The following is a 23,915-nucleotide window of genomic DNA, read 5'->3' on the forward strand; positions in this document are numbered from 1 at the left end:
GTTTAGCTGTCTCCAAGGGAGACGGGATGCTGATATCTTAGATAGTGCTGCTTTTTAAAGCTTTTCCATTTGATGAATATATATTTTTGCCTCAAAGACATAGACTAGCTCCCCATATCTTCCTGATGGAAATAGTAATAGCTCATTTCAGTGCTGTCATCTTTGCTCAGTTGTGTAAAGCATGAAGCTACAGAGTTTTGCAGCAAATATGGAAAGCTCTGTTTGGAAACATAAGGTATTTAATAAATGAATGTAGAGTATACCATGTTTTTCTTCAATTGGCTTCTATTATTTTAGCAGCTGCTAATTATGCAGTGTTGATATTTAGAGAAACAGTAACAGATTTATCTGTTCCATCTGGATAATCAGGCTTTTAGAGCATGTCCTTCTACCAACATCGGACTTTACTCTTTGTGTTTCTTTTTTTTGATCCTGGGGCCATATCAGGTTAAATTAAAAGGTGCAAATTTCAGTTGAAATAACTAGACAATTTTATTCTAGTTTTTAAAAGTTGTTTCACTGTAGTCATCACTGGCATAAGATGGCTTAGAAGGGGCTGCATTGGATCAGATGAATATTAAGATTTGGATTCATAATACACAGTCCAAAAACTTCCAAGATGCATCTGCCAACACTAGATTTAGGCACCCCATATAATATGGGTTTTTCCATGTTGTACAAAAAATATCACCTCTTTCTCCAAAAGCAGAGTTTTGTGGGAAGGTTTTGCAGCAGCCACATGATTGCTCAAGTCTAAAATAAGATATTCAGGTGCAGGGGACAAGAAAAGCAGTGTTTGCACTTTGAACATGCAGGTGCGCTATTACACTCATGAGGCAATCCTGCCCAGCATGTGGAAGTGCTGTAAAGCCACTGCTGTAAAGAATTCAGTCACCACAATCTCCACATGTTCATGAACAGCCCTGAAAGGGATGTGCTACACATCATGCTTGGCACAAGCCACTCAGCTCCTGTTCTGTAATCTGAGACTTCATTTTTAAATTGACTCCACATTCTTGAGCATTGTCAAAGTGATGAGATCTACCTGGAGCAGAAAATACCCATGGCCAGGACCAGAATCATCCTGATTCACCTCCAAGGACATTAACTCTTCAGGCACAAATGGCAATTTGAATCTTCAACTTCAGTAATCTTTTAACTAGGGATCAGACTAAACAAAAGAAGGGCTCAGGAGGCTCAAGAATTGATGTTGCAGTAGACTCGGGATCAGACCCTGCTACTCCTGAACTTGTGGTCAATGTTTTCCTTTCAGTGTCATGCTTTTTCATCAATTAATGTGGCACAGCTGTTGAATATTAGAAGGTTGAAATTAAGTCAGTGGATGGGATATGTTGTAGATGGAAGGACAGAACTGGCACAGGGGGGTTGTCAGATGGGTGGGCTGGAGACACAGGCTACCATGTCTTGGAGTTTGATGGGACAGAAATGACACCTGTACAGTGCACCTCGCTTAATTTGGGATGTAAAATAAACTGCTACAGGCTTTCTGTGAGGCTGAGACCTTATGGGGCCCTGCCAATCCCTGAGAATAATCAGCAGCCCTGACTGCAGTCCCCATTCACACAGTCCTCCAGAGTAGGAAGCCTTTGCTCTCTAAAGGCTCCATTATTTTTTTCACATTTAACTCATGATTTCTCAACCCTTAGTGACAGCTCTGCTGAGTTAGAGCAGATACAGCCACTCCAACTAAACAAATACTCAGCAAAATAGGGAGCTCGTTTTGGGTACCTGGGGACAAGTAATTCCTCTCTGTTGCACTCACCCTGCCTGGTGGGAGGCAGTTCTTCTGCCTGCAGGCAAAAATGAGAGAAGGAAAGCATATAAATTTTGACCATTTTGACCATATTGTTGATGCAATTCACTCAATTTGCTTACTCTGTTGTTTTATTTTACTCAGGCCAGACTTGCCTGTTTTTTCAACCTATTTTTAGCAGAAGTCATATTGGATGCCATGGCTATTTCCATAGCAACAGGCTGTTCTGAGTCTTGATTAGGATTTCTTGGCAGTGTTGTTTTCCCAATGTCTATTTTTTTGAAGAAGGAAGCTTTAGTCAAGCACAAACCTTTAAAGACATGCACCAAGAAAACAACTGTAAGTGGATATAATTATTTTCTGGAAAAGAGAACCAGAATTTAGTAGAATGTGTTTTTATAGGATTTTTGAATACAGAACTGTGAGATAACATATATACTGAATATACAATACAGTATGCAGCTCCAGAAGATGAATAAAAACATCAGCCTCAGGAGAACACTTGTTTCTTCATATTTAATCCACGTATTTTTCCGCAAAATGGTGGGTTGCAATGCTTTGTGTCTTTCTGTACAATGGATTTTTCCGGTGTTCAGGTTCCTCTTTTGAGTCAGATGTGTTTTCACCAAGGCTGTCTGGCCTTTAACTGGGGACCAAAGGGAGATAATATGCTTCTGAAGTCACTAAGCAGGCATTCAATTTTATTTGTTTTATTTCCCCCCCATCTCTACTTTTCTGAAGTTTTCAGCCCCTATGTGTTTAATTCTCTGGAAGTCCAGTTCTCAAAGGGGTTAGGGGAAGCATATATACTTGTTATGCAGTCAAAAAACTTGTGACTAAAGTTGCTGATGAACTGGCATGATCTCTGTAATACTGTGTAAAGGTTTCAGGAGCTTTCAGATTAATATGAATTAATCCTAAGAAATAACAGAAGAATAAAAAAGCCCCAGTGCACTGTCTGCAAATAGTAGCATAAAGGCCAGCAATCATTTAATTTGGTTATCTTATGTAAGCAAAAATTTTTCATTTAAAAAATTAAATTAAATTAAATGGTAAATTAATATGAGCATGATGGTCTTCCAGGTTCCAATCAGTTTTGTGCTGGCAGAGTAGAGCTGCAGAGCTGGGTCAGTTATAAAATACCAGTTTTGACCTCTTTGTCAGGCTGAGCACTGCAGGTTAACTTCACACAAAGTCCCTGTTTGATCAGTCTGGTCATTGGTCAAAATGTTGAGGCCTGCCACAGATGGACAAAACATATGTTTTATGATATATATGTATATGATATATATCATATATACGTATCTCCCAGACAGACCCTAGTGTGACAGCAACTACCACAGGACCCACTACTGCACGGTAAGATGCTTGTCACTTCACTACTTTTTCAGTTATTTTCTTGTATTTGTATTTAAATAATTACTGTAAAATGTGGGAGAGTATATTTATTGTTCAACACTTTTCTGACAAGAATGGAAGTAGTGGTCAGATCACAACCACAAGCAGCCCAGGGCCTTGCCCTGAGCAGTACACAGCAGCTAGAAAGCAGTAAAAGAACAGGGCAAGCTTGGAATAAGGCCTTCCAGCTCTACCATTCCAGCCTCTGAAAAATTATACCTCTGACACTTTTTGAGAGAGAAATAAATAATATATATTTCATTTTTGTCAGTGGATTTTTCTTCATGGAATTTGTCTCATTGGTCCTGTGGAAATGCCCATGTGGACCAAATGTGGAAGTCATAATTCTGCAGTAAGGAATAGCAGTTTTACTCTACTTTATGGGGAAAAAAAAACCTTATTTGATTTGCTTTGGGTCTATGAATTTTTCATCTGAAGTCCATCTACTCTTTCCTCACTGTTATGTTCACCTTGCTCAGTACACCTGTGTTCTTAGAGAGTAACTCTTTCCTTTACTGTTAAGCAAATGCATTCTAGTGTAATTGATGGAAGTGGCATTATATCCATAACCATCCTATTTCCCTTCCTCTAAACTTCTTCCAGTTCTATTGTGTTCCCTGTGGGCAGAAATCTCTCGACCAGAACTACCTAAACAAGTGAAATTCAAATACATCATGCATTGCTGCAGAGGCACAACTATGTTCACTGGTTTGTGCTCTGTTCCTTTCTTGTAATTCCTCATGTTTGGCACATTTCTTTGACTGCTGATGTTTGAGATTGCAATTTTAGTGTGATACTTATAACCCAAGTTTTTGCTTGTCAGGTCAAATAAGTTTTCATTGTGTTTTATATTTATCTGAATTCAACCTAATTTCCTAATTTTTTTTGCCCAGTCCATCATCACTTTCAGGTTCTTCTGCTGCTCTTAACAACCAGCATTAGTGTTTTCTCTCTGAATTACTCTGTGTCATCAGCAGACCACATCACCTCCCTGCTCATTCCATTTCCAGGCTGTCTATGATTATGCTGCACCACTCAGACCCCACTCATAATCACCTCTACTATTAAAACTGGTCACTTATTCTCTTTTTTGTACCTTGAAACCAATTAATGTGTTCTGGCCAGAGCCATCTTTCTTCCTCCCTTGCAGCTGAACTTGTTTGACAAGCCCATTGTTCAGGAGTTGCCCAAGAACTTTTGGGTGACTAAACACACGACACCATGTATGTTGATGTCCAGATCCATTGATGCTGGCTGGAAAGTATCTGATCTGATCAAGTTGCAGCTTGCTTTGTCCATACTCTATAACTTTGCTCACTGGCCCTTCATTACATTTTTGCAGGTGTATTTGTAACTAAGTGTCACAGTAGAGTCCTGTGTCTCACAACCAGGACCTGGAGCACAGGTGGGTTGGGGCACGTGCTGTGCAAGAGCACTGGAGGTAAAACAACATGAGCATTACCAGGGCTCTCATTTTAACACTTGTGCTTTCATGAACAATATGGATACAGTTCCTAACACTTGTTCATTGCTGACAACTGGATAAGTTATTTAATGAACACGGTAGCTGTAACGTTGAAAAAAGGAAAAAGGTGTCATGTTTATAGACACATCCATGGCCACAATCACAGCCACCCCTGCAGACACCCTTACAGACAGCCCTGCAGCCTTGCATGGCCCAGCCTCCCCACAGCCACACACAGCAGAACAGACAGTGTTTTAATAGGGCAGGAGGGAAAACCCAGACTGAAACACCAACAACCACTGCCAGTCAAGCCACCCTCCAAGCTGTTATGCTTCCTTAAATTGGTGATGCTCTTACACAGCCTAGGGAGATTTTTAAATTGGTGTTTCTCACAATACCTTTATTCAGGTTGTGGATACCAGATAGCAGAGAGGGACAGACTGTGTTGATGGCAAAATGTGGGCTGTTCACTGGCAGCTGGGGAGAGACATGACAGAGAGTTGCAAGTTAAAAAGTGCAGTCTTTATTTTCTTCTATTTTTAATGGCAAAAGCAATTTGATGTTATAGGTAGTAAATGACACTACAACATTATCTTGGTTTTCTGTCAACACACATTTCCCCCACAAAGTCTTTATTTTACAAAAACAGGAGGGAAAAAAAAAATCAGCCTTCTGTCACAGTTTTTTAACATTTTGTAGTCAGCTGCTTGAGGACACCATTACACGCCAGCCCTGTTTTGAGAAGGGATTTTGGCTAGTGTTTCTTGTATTGCAAGTTATATTCTTTCATTAGTCTATTTGGAAATAGAAAATCTATGCAGGATATATGAAGTAAAAAGGATCTGTGGGAAGTAAATGAGTTCCCATTCTTGTTGACACATGCATAAGATTAGGTCATAGCAAGACAAAATGGGGTCACTTTCAGATAAAATATATGTAATAATATCAGCACAGATTTTCTTTGATTAAATATATCTTCCAGAGGAATTAAGTGATGTTATGAAAGTGATTTCCAAATATAGTTGCAAGATAACCTTTCCTGCACTGCTTTTATGACTATTAATTAAAATACATATTCCCGTGAAATTTAATATGTCAGTTGTAATAGCTTTGTAAATCTTAATGTTCTTCCATCTGTAGTTCAAGAGGTAAATTCATGGCAAAAAAGAGGACATACTCTTTCCTGCAAGGGAGTATCTGGCACTCCACAGGCATGCTGGGTGTAAATAAACATAAGCACATTTACACATACTACGTACACATATGCATACAAATACATGAAAATAAGTTAATCAAAACCTTGTTTTTCTTTTAAATATGATGCTTCCATGGTGTTTTTGTCGAATTAGGGTATTAATTCTGTTATTTGGGGGAACAAATGGTTTCAACACTGGCCACATTTTCCCTTAGCCATAAGTTCAGCGTAAACTAGACAGACACAGATTCTTGATATCTAGTGAACTTTAAACAAGAGAGAGAAATTAATAAAGAAATAGGTGTCATTATTTGCTTAGGTTTATATTCAAAAGACAGAGTCCTGAGCAAACCAAACTATTGTTTTTGGAGGACTGCTCAGTGCCCAGTGTGGTTTTGATGATTTTGGCCCCTCATTTCCTTTTTGCCTACCCTGGGCATTTCAGCTCCTAGGGGTTAAGTGCGGCCTCCTAGCCCCACACATTTCAGATGGGGCTGGCCTACATCTGCCTTGCCAGAGCTGCTTTTGTCCACTGTGTTCCCTGATAGGAGACTCAGGTGACATGGTGGTGTGTTCCTGTGCTGCCTAATAAGTCCCCCCGTCTCAGTCTACCCAAGGAAATTGGCATCAATTTTCCCAAGTGTCAAAAGGTAATCCTAAAAAGGACCTCTGTCGCAAAACTTGAGGAAAATTCAGCATACACCAGAAAATGTGCTTTGTGAGGCAGACACAATGCAGCAAGTCTAGCTATATTGCTTTGCTCTCCTCTAAACTTTTACTATTGTGTTATCTAACCTGGTGTGCGGGTTTGGGGTGGAGTGGATTTTCTTCACAACTGGTACAGGTCTGTGTTTTAGATTAGTGCTGAACACAGAGTTGATAACAGAGAGATGTTTCTGTTATTGCTGAGCAGGGCTTACACAGAGCCAAGGCCTTTTCTGCTTTTCCTATGGGCACTATGGCAAGGAAGTTGGGGGTGAATGGGTAGATGGGAGAAGACACAGCTGGGACAGGTGACCCAAACTGACCAGTGGGATATTCCAAACCATATGACATCATGCTTAGTATATAAAGCTGTTGGGAAGAAGGAAGAAAGGGGGGACATTTGAAATTATGGCATTTTTTTTCCCAAGTAACCATTGCACATGAAGGGGCCCTGCTGTCCTGGAGATGGCTGAACACCTGCCTGCCCATGGGAAGAAGTGAATGGATTCCTTGTTTTCTTTGTTTTTGTGCACATCTTTTGCTTTTCCTATTAAACTGTCCTTATGCCAACCCCTGAGTTTTGTAGGTTTTACCCTCTCAATTCTCACCCTGATTCCTGGTGGGGGAGTGAGTGAGCAGCTGGTTGCTGACTGGGGTTAAACCACAACACCTGGATAGGACAATACAACCTTTTTATGCTCAGTGATCCCATGCATCTAACTAATTTTTCTTTCAAAATGCTGGTGGGGACATTTGCTCTCCAAGACTTGTGTCATGGACATGCCATAGCCTCAATTAAAGCAATATACAATATTCAACCATTATCAAACTTGTTTTAAGTTTAGTGAGTGCTGAACATCACAACCATAAATTTTATGGGAACATTTCTCCAGAATAATGCAGATATCTCGGGTCAATGCTGCCACTGTTATGACAGAATCTTTTATACTCATAGAGCATTAGCAGATTTATTATTAAGTTTTCTTCCCTCAAATCTTCTCAGTTAATGTATGTGACAAATATAAACCTGGAAGACTGACCCTTCATAAATGCCAAGCAAATATAAAAAACATCGCAATGCTTTGCAAACACATCAGTCACTCATCTCCCAAGGCTGCAAATTTTTGATTTAAGTTGTTGCAGTCTTTCCTACTTTCCTTCTTGTTCTCTGTCTCCTTTGCCAGGTTTAGGATTGTGTCAAACTCCAAGTGAGTGTGCTCTGCTTGCCCTTCTCCTCCAAAAATCATCTGCTTCTCTTCAATGTGAAAGGACTATTTGGCTTTCATGCAGATTTCCTGTCCCCTTCAGAAGGTGTCCTGGTACATCACAATTTACCTTCACTAGGCAATAGTGAGCTAAGAGGATGCTACTTCTTTCATTTTGCATGCTAACCTCAGACCCAGGTACTTTCTTTGGGTGTATGTTTTTCAGAATTTCTCTCCAGCTGTAAGAAATTACTTTCTACTAAACCAAAATCTTGGCAAATTATATCCAGCCTTTGGTTTTATAGGATACCCCAAATTTTGGTTCACATCAAATTTAGTCCTAAAGTTGGTCCCCTTCAGTCTGATGGAAATGTAAAGAGCTGTTGGCACATGTTTTATAATAAAACATGACAAAAATCAATCTGTTCAATGTCAGGTTTGACTTCTGGATTCTGATGTCCCAGATGGCATTGATTACCCTGCATCCAGTAATTTAGTATCAATCTTCCTGACATTCTGGGGTCTCCGTAGATATATATATATATCAATGGTCTAATTTATTAGACTGACATTTTATTCTGCTATGAAACAAAAAGAAAAGGAAGAATTGAAAGCCAATGTTCATCAGAATAGTTATTTCTGATTCAGTCATTGACTTTCCAGAGCATAAATACAGTTGCTTCATGTAGGAGCAAGACATATTGCTTTTAGCTTTGCATTTAGGGAACAGATCATTCAATTCCCATTGCATTTAATTTTACCATGGGGAAAAACTTAATGTGACTTATGAATAAAATCATTATAATCATGATTATTGAGTAAGATGAGAATAGAATTTGCCAGGAACTGAGCAATTTCAATTCCTTGGCTTCATATTCTATTTACTGAATAATAATGACATTTGGAAAACAAATGAAGACTAAGAATAGCTTTGCTAAAGAGAAGACAAGAACTGCTATTTAGCAACATTTCTTTCAGGTTGTTAGAAATAATATTCCATATGCTTCAGCATTTCTAGTGTTGTAAATATTTTTCTTTTTACATAACTGACTTAAACCACATGTCCTAGAGATTAGCCAGATCCTGCTATCATCTCAAAACTGATTAAGTCAAAGTCCATATCAAAGTGTCACACTATTGGCCACGGGGATCACAAGATGTGATTTTTCTGGATTCTTGAGGACCCAAAGCTGATTATTATCAGAGTCAAGGCTTCTCCTGGACTGGGGCATTTCTGTCCACATCACCACTTGGTTTGAGCATGAGACTGCAGTTTAAGCAAATCATTAGCACCTATCATGCATGGTAATCCAAGAGCCTGCGAAGTGTCTCCCTTTTGGGTGAAACAGAGCAGAAGCTGAGCTCTGCAGGAACATCTCAGATGCTTTGATCAGCCCTGGGTATTTGGAGACTGCCCAAAGTGGACACCAGCTGGAAATCTGACCCTCAGCACCCACTGCTTCTGTTGTGCCTCTCTTCCTGCCAACAAAGACAGAAGTTATCTACTCATTCCTCATGTCAGGAAAATGATGTTAGATGAGCAACTGAAGATATTTTGAGATGTCACTGGTAGGAGTCACAGGACTAACAGACCAGTCTATTGTAAGGGCAGAAATAGACTGCTGTGTTCACTGCTGATATTGCAAAGGAGAAGGATCCTTCCCATCATTAGAATCTGAATTACCCAGTCACAACACCTGTAAAAGCTGGAGGAAGCAGGGCAAATATTTCAAAAAGAAACCTAAGATTTTACATTTTCAACTGGTGGCAGCAAGGACACTTTATATGTAAAGATTTGTTCCATGGCTTATTACTCTCCCTACTAAAACATGTTTGATTTCAAAACTGCTCACTTTGCTGAGCTTCAGCTGCTCACCTTTACATCTGTGTAGCAGTCAGCTCATCCTGGATTGCTGCAGGACTGTCTTGCTGAGGCTGCTCCATCCATGTCCAACCAACACCTCATCCAATTCCTCTCCATGGCCCCAGCTATGTTTGTACATGGATTGGTGCTGCACTCCTGGCCTTTGCTGTCCCTGACACGTGCAACACACTAAGTTTTTGAGGAGAAAGGAAGTAATCTGAGGATTAAGCTCCTTTCCCTGAGTACTACAGCAAGAGCAAAGGCAATGTGTTATCTCTGCAGGTGACTAGATGATTTCCCGGCTGGTTCACCAGTGGGGTATCCTTGAGGCATTGTTGGTCTAGATATCTGGAGCAAAGCAATGCATGTGCCAAAGAAATTTGTTTTCTAGGTGCTACCACCAAGTTCTGAGACGTGGGCATAGACTCAGACCCATCTCAGCCTTGGAACTGAGGACTGCCTCAGTGAGGATCTGCTGCCTAAAGTGAATAATGCCTTTGGGCTTTAGCATCAGAATCCACAGGTATTTGTAACATAAAGGTCAGCTCTGTATATAAGGGATTAAAACCCCCCAAAACATAAGTTTGACAATTGTGTGTTATACTGGTTTAAAAAAATTGTGTCTTACTTGACATTTTCTCCCATAAAAAGTGGCCTTTGAATGAGGAGGGGTGCGTGTAGGGAGGACTGCATTGTTCCTATGCCCTGTCTTTCAAAACTTGTATCCAAATAAGGTTAAATTGCATAATCCCACCCAGGACAATTGCTTGGATTCTAATAAAACATGTAAATATGCTAAAGAGTAAGATCCTCTTGTCAATAAAGAATTTGAATCTTTAAAAGTTCACACTAAACCAGTGGGAATATCTCCTGACAAAGGCGTTTCAGTTAGGCAGGATGCCGTGACTGTGGCTTTGCAGTGGAAGTCTGGTGAAGAAACAAACTGCTGTTCTGCCTGCATCCTCCTGTACACACAATAATGTCAGTTAGCTGAAGGGCTTGCAAGGCTTTCACTGCTACTGTGCACTCATTTCAGTTCTGCAGGCACATCTGGCAGGGTCACGCTTCACCGACACTAAGTGGTAGTATATAAATAGGTGAGAAACAAATGGAGGGATATTATCAGCCAACATGAAACTGCATCAGTCATGTTAAGACAGTTTTAAATTAAGAGCTATTATCATGTTAATTAGAAAAAATGCATACAATTATTAGTATCTAGCAAAAAAAATGTAAATAATTTCATCACAAGGAATAAGCTATGCCTGTTTAATTTTTAGATCATTGAGCTAAGTAATAACTCTGAACTGATTTAACAAGAAGTAGCCCCATTTTTGTAATAGATTTGTATTTCAAGAGGTGGTTTTAATACTTTTTGTGTGTTTGGGAGAATGTGGGATATTTTACTTTTTTCTGTTCATTTGTATGTTGCAAAAGACCAAATATATTTGTCTTTTTATAAACAGGATTATGCCAATGCTGGACAAAGGTTTTGTGAAACCACTCAGCACATGGCAACTATATAAGCTCTTTTGTGAAAACTTTAAAAATACAAAGCTCATAAGTCTCTACATTCAGTAGATGCTGCTGAATTTGCACAGACTACAGACTATAGCTGAGCAATGAGCTCTTCCATGCAAATAAATTGTTTCCTAAATTCAGTGTAACATTAGTGCCACTTAGCTGCTAGCAAGGCTGAAACTCCTCAGTGTCACTGGGATCAGTGAACTGATTCTATGAATGGCGGTATTTTAGTAAATGATGAGGAAGCAATTTAAGGAGAAGTTTATCAGGGAAATGCATCAGAGTTTTATTGTGATGATGCCTGGCTTTGGGGGAGTCACACAGTTAAATCAGCAAACAGATGAATAAACAAATTAAATGCAAAGTAGTGGAATGCAATTGATAGCAATTAGTCCAGCGGTGCTCTCCCCCTCCTTATTTTTTCAGCTTTAACTGAAGTGCAGGTATCTCTACTGAAATGGAAAATATAAGGGTGTATTTATTGCTACTAGTAACATACACTTGACACTTTTTATCTTTAAAGTGTTTGCAAAGATTAATAAGCAATCTTCACCACTTTCTATCACGCATAGCCAAAGTAATTTAAAGTGATTCCTAGATCCTCAAAAGAGAATTTGCATGCACTTGGAAAAATTGAAGGGTCTGCAAGCAGCTCAGGTTGATTTTAAGAGAAAACTGTATTAAGGACAGTGATAGCTCCACACACACAAATTCTGATTTGATTTTGTGAACTTTCTGTGCCCTCAGGAGTGACTTGCAGGACCCACAAAGACAAGGCGAGCAATTGCCCGTGTCGGTGCGAAGCTGTCACCCAACCCTGGCACTGCCTCCTGCTCTGACTGTACCGAGCCGTACAGCCCTGCATGGCAACTGCTGGCAGTGAGGAAGGAAGATGTGAAGACAGGCAGGGAAGCAGCTGCTTTCAAAAGATCTGTGATATATTTTCCCAGAAGCACATACTGCCCTCTTCCACACAGCAGCAGCAGCAGAGCAGTTGTGCTAAGGACGTTTTGCTGTTCCTCTTCCCTCATTCTAAAACCCAGCCTTACCTTTATCCTCATTCTATTGCTTCTCCAATACCTTCATAGCCCCTCTCCCTTAAAGGAGGATTAAATAATTAAATTTGCCTGTACTGAGATTGGCAGCTATTTAGTATTTCATTCTAGATGCACCCTGTGCTTGTGTTAGCAAGACAGGGAAATTGCATTCCACAAATAGATCTTGTTCGGGAAGAAAAAGAACACAGGCAGGGCAGCAGAAGGAACAGAGTTCAGAAAAAGTTCAGATTAGAAATTGCATTTTGGTGTAGATTCAAAGTCCCCTGATCGTATACCAGAGTAAAGAGGGCGGTGAGACATGGATCACACCATTGTGTCTTACCTCTGGTGGAACTAGACACTTCTAATGAAATACAAAGTGGAGAAAGGGATTTTTGCAGATGAGAGAGCCATTCATTTCCCAAAGTGATCCTGAATTACTCAGCTGTATCCCATAGCATCTTCAAGTTTGGAGATACAAGGAGGGCTGCACGTAAGAAATTCCCATCTAAGAAAAGTACCTGCACTGGGCTGGAGCATTCCATTGTCCAAGAAATGAGATAGGGCAGCCAGCAGGGATGCCAGAGAGGTTGAAACATGAGATAATTCTGGAACATTTCTCCAGAAGCTGGTGGTATTTCAAAACAAACTGAGGCAGCTGCCTTGGGTACTGGCTGTGATTTCCTGACTGCAAGCATCTATCACTCCTGCATAACACAGCTGTGACACCAAGGGAAGGACCTCTTCATTCAAGTGTATATCTATTTAACATCAAAACTGAAGCAGTCAGATTTCTGCAGTGTGAAGCCAAACACACAGAGAAGGGGGAGCCCAGTATCAGTGCTATTGAGCTGAGCATCAGCCAGCCAGTGCCCTGGACCAGTACGCCTGCAGTAAATCACTGGTCCTGTACCGCTGTAATTAGAGAGTCCCGAAAGCCTCACGCCTGCTTTGCTGCAGGATGTTCCCTTTGGCTCAGAGTGAAACCATCTTGTTTGGGTACAAAGAAGAAAAATGGAGTCTTGTGAGGGAGCAGGAGCACAGAGCAGCTGAGGGAAGAGGTGTGGCATTTGCTGGGTCATTAGGAGAATGGACATTCGTGGAAGTGAGCAAGGTTTGGTGCCCTCCTGTGCATGGATCCAAGACCATAACAACTTTCAGGAGAATACTCTCCAAAGTATTTATCACTAGTAAATGAGTGACAGCAGGAAACCCATTTCTTGCATTCTTTTTCCTTAAAAAGCATCTACATTTCCTCCACTCACACAGAAATGGAGAATGATGCTCTCATCTACTGAGAAATATGCAATTTTCAGTCATTTGTTTTTTGTCTAAGTGAATTTTCAAGTATCTTGAAGAGCGAGAAGGACAAAAGCACCTTTCACAAGGATAATTACCTAATGCACCTGCATCAGAAGAGGGCCAGAAGAGGGCCTCATATTTGATTACTTTAAAGAAGAAAAAGAATCCAGTGGCAAACAATGGAATTATAAATCTATTATTTGGGAACACGCTATGACAATAAATCAATGGCTGTATCCCTCAGTTCCATTTTCAGCCTCTGTAAACTTCTCAGTACCCCTTAATTGGCTGGATTCTCTTATTGATTTTTACAGCTTGCAGGGGTCACTAAGGTTGTAGAGAAACTGTCTCCTATGCCTGTCTGTGTTGCCACCCACTGTGCAATAGGCCTTCTGCTACCTTTTAGAATCCTAACTTGCTCTGTCTCAATATTCAAAACAAATTGTCAAAAATTAGCATTGAGTATATCAGGAGCTCATTGTCTGCAAAATGCTTGATTTTAAAATAATTTTGAATGTAGTAAAACACTGCAGAATCTTTCTACTGGAATTTTAGAATGACTGAGTTTACTTACACATTTCAATATTTATGTCTGGAAGAGAGACAAATAAAAGGAAAAAACCAGACAAATAAAAAAAGGAGTAATTATTCAGAACTCAGTGGCTGAATTACTGCTCACAGTAGATGTAGGATGATGTACCTCCCCTCCATCATTGTCATCACCTGCAAGGGTTGCTAATAGACATTATGAGGGTCTTTCATCTATAGAAGTGCTAATAGATGTCATTCTAATGCTGTCCATCATAGAAAATTATAATAATTTGCAACACGTCCATAGAGAGATGGGAACAATTAAAAAATTACTAATTGAAATAGTGCAGTGGCAATTAAAACACTTGTGATTAGCAGCTGCCGCCAAATTACTAGAAAGGGGTATTTACATAAACAAGGCCTTTCCTTTACCAGAAGGGGCTTTTGTGTCAAGTAAGGCTTGTGGTTCCCTCTCCTAGTTCCTGGGCTTCCAGCAGCAAATGGAAGGGTTCAGCTGCATGATCATATTTATACCTTCCCCCTGTAAAAAGCTGCTTTGGGGCATTTGTATGACTGGGCGTCCCCTAGTAACAAAGCAATTAAATTACACTGAATAATGAACTCCATTCTTAACCTGCAATCCAGATACAGATATTTTCCTTCTAATACACTTTTCGAAAAGTCTTCCTTATATATTCTGTGACTGTCCTCTAAAGAAATCTGTTTAGTATTTAGACCTTCAAGGTGATTCCTGTTTGAGGGACAGGATTTGTCTGAACTCCCCCTCTATGGAATTGCCTTCAATCCCTGAGGATATGCAGAGGAATAGCCTTGCCAGAAAAGGGCATATCACTGCTAGGTTTTCTTTTCTGATTGGTCTAGGTATTTTTCAAATATAAATAAGACAACATCAATAGGAATAAGATACTTCTTTAATCCACTTAGCTACATAGGTACTATTAACTGACTAAATTTCTCTTTGGTTCCAGAGCCTGTAGTTTCAAGAAGAATTTCAGTAGCAAGGCACCAAGGTGTGAAGGGGTTGGGGCCAGAGTTAACTGTGGTGCAGGGCAGAGGGAGATGGAGGAGGAAAAGGGAAGGAGAAGGGTGGCACTGGCTGAGAAGGAAGGTGTGTTTCAGCACTTAGGTACCAGTGGGAGGGTGTGATGGCAGGGCAGGTGTATTTGAGAGGCATGCCACTTGTGTCCTGTGCAAGGCAGGGCAGGCATAGAAGGTTGGTACAGAGTAATATAATAGTGTAGTATAGTATAGTATAGTATAGTATATTTATGTGATTGATGTTTCTAAAAAGTCAGAGAAGATAATCAATGAGCAAAGATGTTTGCTGACTTGTTTGCTTGTGGCTCTAATGGATGCATTAAGCTGGGGAGATGTTTCTAGAAAAAGCAAAAAGAGTAGTATTAGAGATCTAGAAACCTAGTTTACTTCACTTCAGACATCCCTCTCTTTACCCTCTCTGCATAGAAAGTATAACATGCATCCTAGGTAGGAAGGTTTTGCTGGTGCACTGTTACAGACTGAGAGAGAAGTGTCACCCGGAAACATGTTGACAAAAGGCAATTTTCACTATATATTGACAAGATGATGCAATAATAAACTATTTTTGGTCTGTCTTTTCTTTCCTTTCTTTCTTTTTTTTTTTTTTTTTTAATAAGGAAAGTCTGAATAGGAGGCCAAGAGAGAACTTATGTAAGAGAAAAAGAAAAAAGAAAAGCTATTTTATCTCCAGGAACTGAACACTGTCAACTAAGTTATTGAATACAACAATGCAGAACAGTAATATTTTCGAAATGTTTTTGTTAATTTTTATATACCACTGAATATGACTTGCCTCCTGTCAGTAAGCATCTGGAGGGGATGAGCATATGTTCATTTTTTTTCAGGAAATGAAAGTATTCAGTCAAAATGTAATATTACACACAGGCAATACAACCTATTAGTGAGAAATTAGAACTGGACAGTGTCAGCTTGATAAGAATCATAGAATGGTTTACGTTGGAAAAGACGTCATAGATATCTAACTCAACCCCCCTGCAACAATCAGAGACACTACCCACTAAACCAGGTTTTCAAAACCTCATCCAACCTGGCCTTGAACACTTCCAGGGATGGAGCACCCACAGCTGGTCGTATTTCACCACCATTACAGTACAGAATTTCCTCCTCATGGCTAATCTAAACCTACTGTCCTTCAGTTTAAAGCCATTCCTCATTGTCCTCTTACTACATGCCCTTGTAAAAGGTCCCTCTCCAGCTTTCTTACAGGCCCTCCTAGGTACTTGCTGACTGCTATAGAATATCCTGGGACCCTTCTCTTCTCAAGGCTCAACATCCCCAACTCTCTCAGCTTGTCCTCATAGGAGAGGTGCTTCCAGCCTCTGACCACCTCTGTGGCCCTTCTCTGGACTTATTCCATGATCCTTTTTGTGTATGTGTCCTTCATGGTATGTGCCAGTTCATAATTCAATTAATGAAAAAGAAAGGTTTCTCGATTATTTGAAATCTTAAGACTACTAGTTTTTCTAAAAAAGTTCTCTTGAACGAATGTCTGCAACTACATTATGCAAGAAGTCATAACCAAAGGAAGATGGTGGTCTCTTTCTACCTTTAAAACACAATTCCATTTGCAATCTGCCATCTGGGCAGAAATACCAATCCATTGGAAACTTCTTCACAGGTATAGGAGGATTCTAATACACACCTTTTGTTCATTTTATTTCTCTTGCACAACTTTTCAAAGCCTTGACTAACATTTTTTCTTGAAACACCAATCTTTTGAGCCACACCAAATTTCAGTTTCATCTCTAGGGTGGCAACAATTACCCAATGGAAAACTACAGAACAACATTTACTCTTATGGATTTCTATACCTCTGCCTTGGCTATCACATCACTGATGAAAACTGCCCATGCTGAGAGTTTTCCACTGTTGCCCACTCAGTCACCAGTAACAGCCCATTTTCTGTTGTAGGAATAGTTATTTCACTCCTCACTGTTTATGACAGAAGTCAGCTGTGCTAAGATGAACCTTCTCTTCGTTTGTTTTTTTGTTGTTGTCTGGGTTTTTTGTTTGTTTGGGTTTTTTGTGGGGTTTTTTGTTTCTTTTGCTTACTATGAAATAATATACCAGTCCTATGTGATAAAGTGTCAAAGTCATTATTCTGTGCTTTTTCATTTGTCTTATATTCTTCCATTCCTTATCATTGATTAATGAATCTCATAGACTTTTGTCTTTGATTTCTTTTTTCACCATTTTTCATATTTTATGATTCTATGCAGATGTGTGTGATAAAGACTTATCAATGACAGATCCTTCTACATCTGCTTCTTTCAAAAAAATCACTCTATTTGGCTGGATCTCTGCTTCCCCTTTTCAGAGAAGGGGTATTCAGGCCATCTCTCACTCATGACCTGCTTTATGTTGGCTGCAATTAGCATGGCCAAAAAAGAAAAAAAATTAAGATCTTATATTTGGAGTTAGGGATTTTGGAGGATTGTTTGCTTTGTTGGTAGGGTATGTCTCAATCTGAAGGTGATGTCCTATTGCAGCTGACACAGCATCAAGGTTTTGAAAATTTCAAAGGAAAATTGCTGTTAATAACTATTTTTGTTTATTACAGGGTGCACAAATCCTGCTGATCTGCTGGTCCTTATGGCTCCTCAGACAGTGCCAGAGAGGCTGACTGGACATCTCAAAGCTCACAGCTGACTGGTACCTGTACATCAGTCACTGGCAACTGATGGCAGCTGCTTTTCTAACTCACTTTACATGCTGCATCTTCCAATCCCACAGTATTCTTTTCCCATTTCCCTCCTTTTCTGAATGGCAGCTAAAGTTTTCTTCTTCTCAATGGTGGTCTCCTCTGTTGTGTCACTGGCCCTCTTTCCTATCTTCACAACAATAACAGCTGTTACTGTGCCTGCTGTGCTGGGGTTACCTGGCACTAGGCAAGATGTGCATCACCACATGACACAAATTTATTCAAGGATCCAGCCACACCAGGGCACAGGCTTCCACCTGTCAGTCCCAGAATCTGGACATTTTGTATTGTCTGGGTTTGTTCCACAAAAATATTAAAGAAAGGATTGGAGTGAAGATTGAAAGATTGAAAGCTGAATAAGGAGCAAGAAGCAAGAGCTAGTGTTTAACAACCCCAATCTTTTTAAGATGAGGAGAAGTTCTGAGACTAGATTTGTTCAACATCTTTATCAATCACAGTGAAAATTCCAGGTTTCCAAGTGTACAAGGATCCAACCTAATTCTTACTAAGCAACTTCTGTATTTCTCCACTGTACATACCCAAGCCCCAAGTTGTTGATTAGTAATATATACAAATGAAGAGTTAGCAATAAAAATACTTCCTATAAGGCTGATGTTCCAGTTCCTGTGAGCCTTTCATGCGTTTCAAGTCCATGTCTTTCATGCCCACCACTGATTCTGTTAAAAAAGAGAAACAAAAAATAGTGAAGGATTTTGTACAGTTTTGTCACTTTAAAGGAACAGGAACATTAAAGACTAGGAAAGTAAATCCCAAGGTCAAAAGCACTGTTGTCATCATACAGCCAATACTATTTTCATCCACAGTATTTCTGTTAAGAATGTACTTCATGTGATGCTGCAGGAGTGATGTAGATCTTCTTCATACCCTTGAAAACTCTTCTCTGCACTGCTTGGAAGAGGATCAGGTACCTTACCAGATGGATGGAATCAGGAACCACATCAGAGACAGGATGCATTTCAGGAAGCAGACAGATTTTATCTGGCAGCAATAAGCCAAAGTCCTTTAGAAGCCACAATGGAAGAGTGATTTCTTCCTCTTTTTTAATAGTCTGGGGAAAGTAAGCCCAGATGTGTAAGGGGAAAAAAATGAACTTCCTTAACAAAACCTACGGCTTTAGCATTCAAAAACTGGTGGCTTCAGTAAGGAAAATCTCAATTCTGATTTAACTCACAGATTTTCTAGATTTTCTCTTACATCTCAAAACACACACTTAAAAACCTGTCACCAAAAACTTGTAACATGGAGTGAGAACCTGAAGAGCAGCCCAAATGTGAGATGGACATATCTGACCTGTGTCTGCCACCCCTGTGCAGGAGGAAGCAGAGCACAACATCTAATCAGAGGACAGGTACCTTGAATCTTGAATGCAATGTCCCAGGGATCAGCTGTGATCCTTGGAAATACCAGTTCATCATGCCATAATAGATAGCTGTGATATATAGCTGTCAGTGTTGTTTTTCCCAAATGCCAATCAAAGAAATCATGCAATTCATAGGAAATCTGAGGAATGACTGTGTGTCTGTGAGACAGACTGGACTGACTGTAACTTGTTTTCTTCCCTGTATCTGTCATTGCAACTGAATATCAGTAGGGAGATCCATAATTCAAGATTAAGCAGTGCCCTAAAAATTAAAAAAAAAAACCAAACCAAAAAAACAAAGAAAAGCCACACACACAAAAAATGCAAAATCATTGCCTGAGCTTCTGCTTAAAGCCAGGCAGGCTGCCAGTTCCTACAGAAAAGAAGATTAAGAGATGAGAGAATTACCAAGTTCAAAGGTAGAATGCAACTGCAAAACACTGAGCTTGATTCACTGCCTGTGGGTAAGCCCTGTGTGAAAACCAGGGAGTCAACCAGCTTCTAGTAGAGACTTTAAGTATTTGACTGTATAAAACTAACAGAGGTTTCTGCCTAAATGTTTCTGTGCTTGTTCCAGTATACAGCAATAACAGTTCTCAGGCTTAGTGGCAGTATGAAATACTCTGTGTTTCCTTCCAAATAAAAAAGATGTTCATAACAAGAGTGACATCATCACCTGTTCCAAAGCATTGGAACCTCCTACTCCGCACAAAATTGCTTCCCAGATTATTTCTTAAGTTATTATTATTTCTAACTTTTATCTGGATCAGCCATCACATTTCCATATTCCATGGGAAAGTCAGTGTTTTCACTCATGCCATTTCACTTACCTTTTTTCGTCTCCTTTCTCCCTACAATGCACCAAACTCACCATTCCTGTTGTTCGCATTGTCCCTTCTGAGCAGCCATCCTCATCAGGTTTGGACCTTTCCTTCTCGACTCTGGGTATCTCCCTGGCACAGTACACAGCACCTGAGCTGTGCCATGAGTCTGTTGCCTGTCTGGTGACTGCTCTGAGGGCAGAGCACGCCCTTGTGGAAGAGGCGTTCACATTCCCCATTGGATGTGTCCCCAGCTAACTGGGGTGGAGGATCTGATTTACTGGGTTTTTGAGGGGATGTACGCCTACCAGAGCAGGTCATACTTGGAAATTAAAGTCTAATGATCACTCTCTCAGCACCAGGAAGAACCCCAATAGACATTACATGAAGAGGTGCAAAGCTTTCAAATGGACACAGGATGCCCAGAGAGGAGGATGGAAATGCTGGGACTGATGTGTTCTGCCCTAAGCATAAGGGACTGAATTCTCCTGAGCTGAATCCCTGGAGGAACTTTTCTTAATGTTTCTTTGTTTGAAGGCAATTTGACAGTTCAGAGGAAGAGAACAAAATAGAGGGTAATGACCAAAGTTTGTGGAAAGAGAGGACACTCAAGAGTGTGAAGAGAAAAGCTCCCAGAAACCAGGATATCTTTAAGTTGCAAATGCCATGAGCAGATATTCTCAGTAGCAGATTACGACAGCAGCCCATACATTAACTTTGTTCTTTGATCTGCCACGTTGTACACACTTTGCCAATAGTGTGGGCTATTCCTGCAGGCCATATTTGCTGTGGGGCCTGTCTGTTCAGGACATGCAGAGTGGCAAACTGAGAAATCAAAGGCAGGCATAAATGCAGGTTCAATCTTTCTTTTTCTTCTAAAGCTCATTTTGTACAATAACATGAAGCACTTCAGGGCCAACCCCTCAGCCTTAGATGTCCATGTGCATTAAAGCAGCTGACCTCCACTGGCAGAGCCTCAGACACAGCACATCTCCACAGGTCAGCACATCCACCAGACCTCTGTATTGCACAAGACATACAGGATTTGGTGGCAAGGAGATTCTTCTGGCCTGGTGTGACAAGAACTGCTGTGACATGCTCCATTGTGATTAATGTGAAGGAGTTGGGAACATATCAGAGAAAAAGATCATTATGAGTACACTGGCCTGGGGAATGGGCAATTCCACATGAGAAGGGGGAAGGCAGGTGCCAACCTTCAATTCTGTGAATATATACAAATGTACTGGTTGCTGGCTGCAACCCAGTACATTTGTACAATTTTTTTGTAAGAAACAAACATTAGCCTGAAAAAACTCCAACAGATTGACTCAAAATGGTGGGGATTTTATTTATGTCTTCACTTTTGCATTGCTATCAGAATAACATCAATTTATTTACACAATTATAATTCTAATTCTGATTTTTAAATGTGACAGTAGAAATCATCCATCTCTGCAGTTCTCCATGAACCTTCTTATCATCATACTTTCAATAATCTGTCAGTTTCTGGTCTGTTCTGGTCTGTTCTTTCCATCCCTTTCCTTCAAATGAGAAAATGACAGGATTTTCCTTCCTTGTTGTTTCAGTAGAGAATGATAGAAACAACCAAAACATTGGTACATATTTCCATGCCTATATAGGTGGCCAAAATATTTTCTTGCCGAGTTCAAAGTCCTCAGCAATAGTCACTGCACTCAGCAAAATGGCATACACAGGGACTAACTAAAATGGTTTGAAAGGGCATGCTTGTATGATATTCATATTTCAAAATGATGCAGTCATTTCACTTATCATTGACAGCTTTAGATTTTTGTGTTTCCTAATGACACACTGTGACATGGAGCAAAAATATTTGTTTAATTGCTTGAAAAAATGTTCTGAATAAGTTTTCAAATAAAACATGCAGTGCAGGAATTTATAAAACCAAGCTTCCTTTTATTATCAATTTGGGATATTATTGATTTCTGTAAAAATTATTTCTAGTAGAAATTTTATACTCATCTTTCTTGTTCTACTAATTAATTCAATAGTCAGCAGATATCAAATAGATTCTCTAGTGATTATTTCCTTCTCTACAGGGTTTGAGCTTGATGATTTGATATGATTTTATAACCCACATTAGGCTGACTATGACAAGAAGGAGTATTGCTGAATGAGCCAGCCAAGTTTTAAACAATTCTTAAATCTCATTAACATTTGAATTGACTGTGCATTGATGAGCATAGATAAGACATAGTACATCAAGATGCTTAGGGAAATGGTATGGAATACATAAATTTTTTATATTTATATATCTATAGATATATATGTGTGTGTGTGTGTATATGTATGTATGTATGTATATATATGTATGTGTGTATGCATAATTTTTCTATGTGTATAATATATTTATATATGTACATATTTATATCTATATTTGCATGCATACATAATATAAATATATATTTTTAGCAGGGCTGGGGTAAATCATTACTTGAAGATTTGCATGTTAGTAGATTTTTCTCCAAAGATGGGGTGAAGAGGTGAGTTCAGCAACTGTATTCCTTTGTTGAGGGCTTTTGTGGATCTTATCTTGTGCCTAAAAGTCAGAGATAAAATATCAAAAGATGTACCTCAAAGGCCATTGACTATTCCCTCCTGAACCCATTGGTAGTGTGGGATGAATGACAGCCTGTATGAAAATCACAAGACATCCCAAGCAATTTCTTCTTCCTCCCATGGAACAAGAGGTGACCCTAGAAGAGACCCCTCTCCAAATGCTACAGATCACCACTTAATGGTGCATCCTGGAGGTATCTCTTCCCTGTCCAGCCTGCCTTCCTGCAGCAGCTTTTTAGGAGCAGCACACAAGTCTGGGCTGCTGTTAATCACCTTTGGCTGGCCAAGAGACTGCAGACCTTACAGCATTCATCCATGACTCTGTCTCTGCCAGTTTTGTCTACTGTAGTGCAACTGTTTTAGGTCATTCACTGAGCAGTGCTGCTGATGGAGGGAACGTCAAAAGCCTTCTTGCAACGTTACCTCAAATAGGTATGTGTTTTTTTCCATGATCTCTCATGTACATGTATACTGCTAAGAACTATTAAGTTCTTCTATTTAGAAAAGTGGTAGAGTGACTCTTGGTATTGCATGATTTCTGTGGCATCTCTGGCTTTCAGTGCTCATCAGCTGCCTAGAATAACAAATACCTATGTAGATGAGCAGGGGTTTGCACACTCTGCATCAAATTATAGGCAAAAAATATTATAACTAGCTAATATGCTTTATGGTAAAAATGTTTGCTGATGCCAGTGCGTGGGAAAGTAAACTCCGCGTACTTGGAGGCTTAGAAGTGAGTCAGTTCATTTATTTGCAGAAATAAGCACCCAGAAACTGTCTGACTACTAAGCTGCTCTGATTTTCTTTGACTTGCAAATATTCTTCCAGGCAGGCCTAGAAATGTTTTGATGTTGTACAAGTGAGGTGTACAAAATAAAGAGAGGCATAAACAAGGTGTAACACAGTTCTTCCAGGATCTTTCCATCTATGTCTGCAATTTTTGTCTGCTTTTCAGAATTATTCTTTCCAGAAGGGCTTGTTCCCATCAATTCTTTGAAAGGGGCAAAGTTCCTGAGGTCACAAGCTGACATAAAATTGGCAGAAATGGGGCCATTTCCTCACATTTCATCCTCCCAGCTCCTACCTCACACTCAGGCTGAGTGACAGGGGTCATGGGAGGCACAAGCAGCTGGTAGCTGTGGCTCTATTACTTTTTCAACTTTTCACTTTTGCAGGGAAATAGAACCCCAGCAACAGCACTGATTCCTGCTTGCTGGGATTGCCCTCTGCTGGGCCAGGGCACAGTGCTGCAGGCACCAAGGAGCCAGAAACATCACTGCTGCCTGCTCACCACTGGCCATCAACGCCCTTGACATCTTGATGGTCCTTGTCTG

This window comes from Pseudopodoces humilis, chromosome 1 (genome assembly GCF_049639895.1).
Source record: "Pseudopodoces humilis isolate 2021_Gansu_Grassland_sample_001 chromosome 1, ASM4963989v1, whole genome shotgun sequence".
NCBI classification, from domain to species: Eukaryota; Metazoa; Chordata; class Aves; order Passeriformes; family Paridae; genus Pseudopodoces; species Pseudopodoces humilis.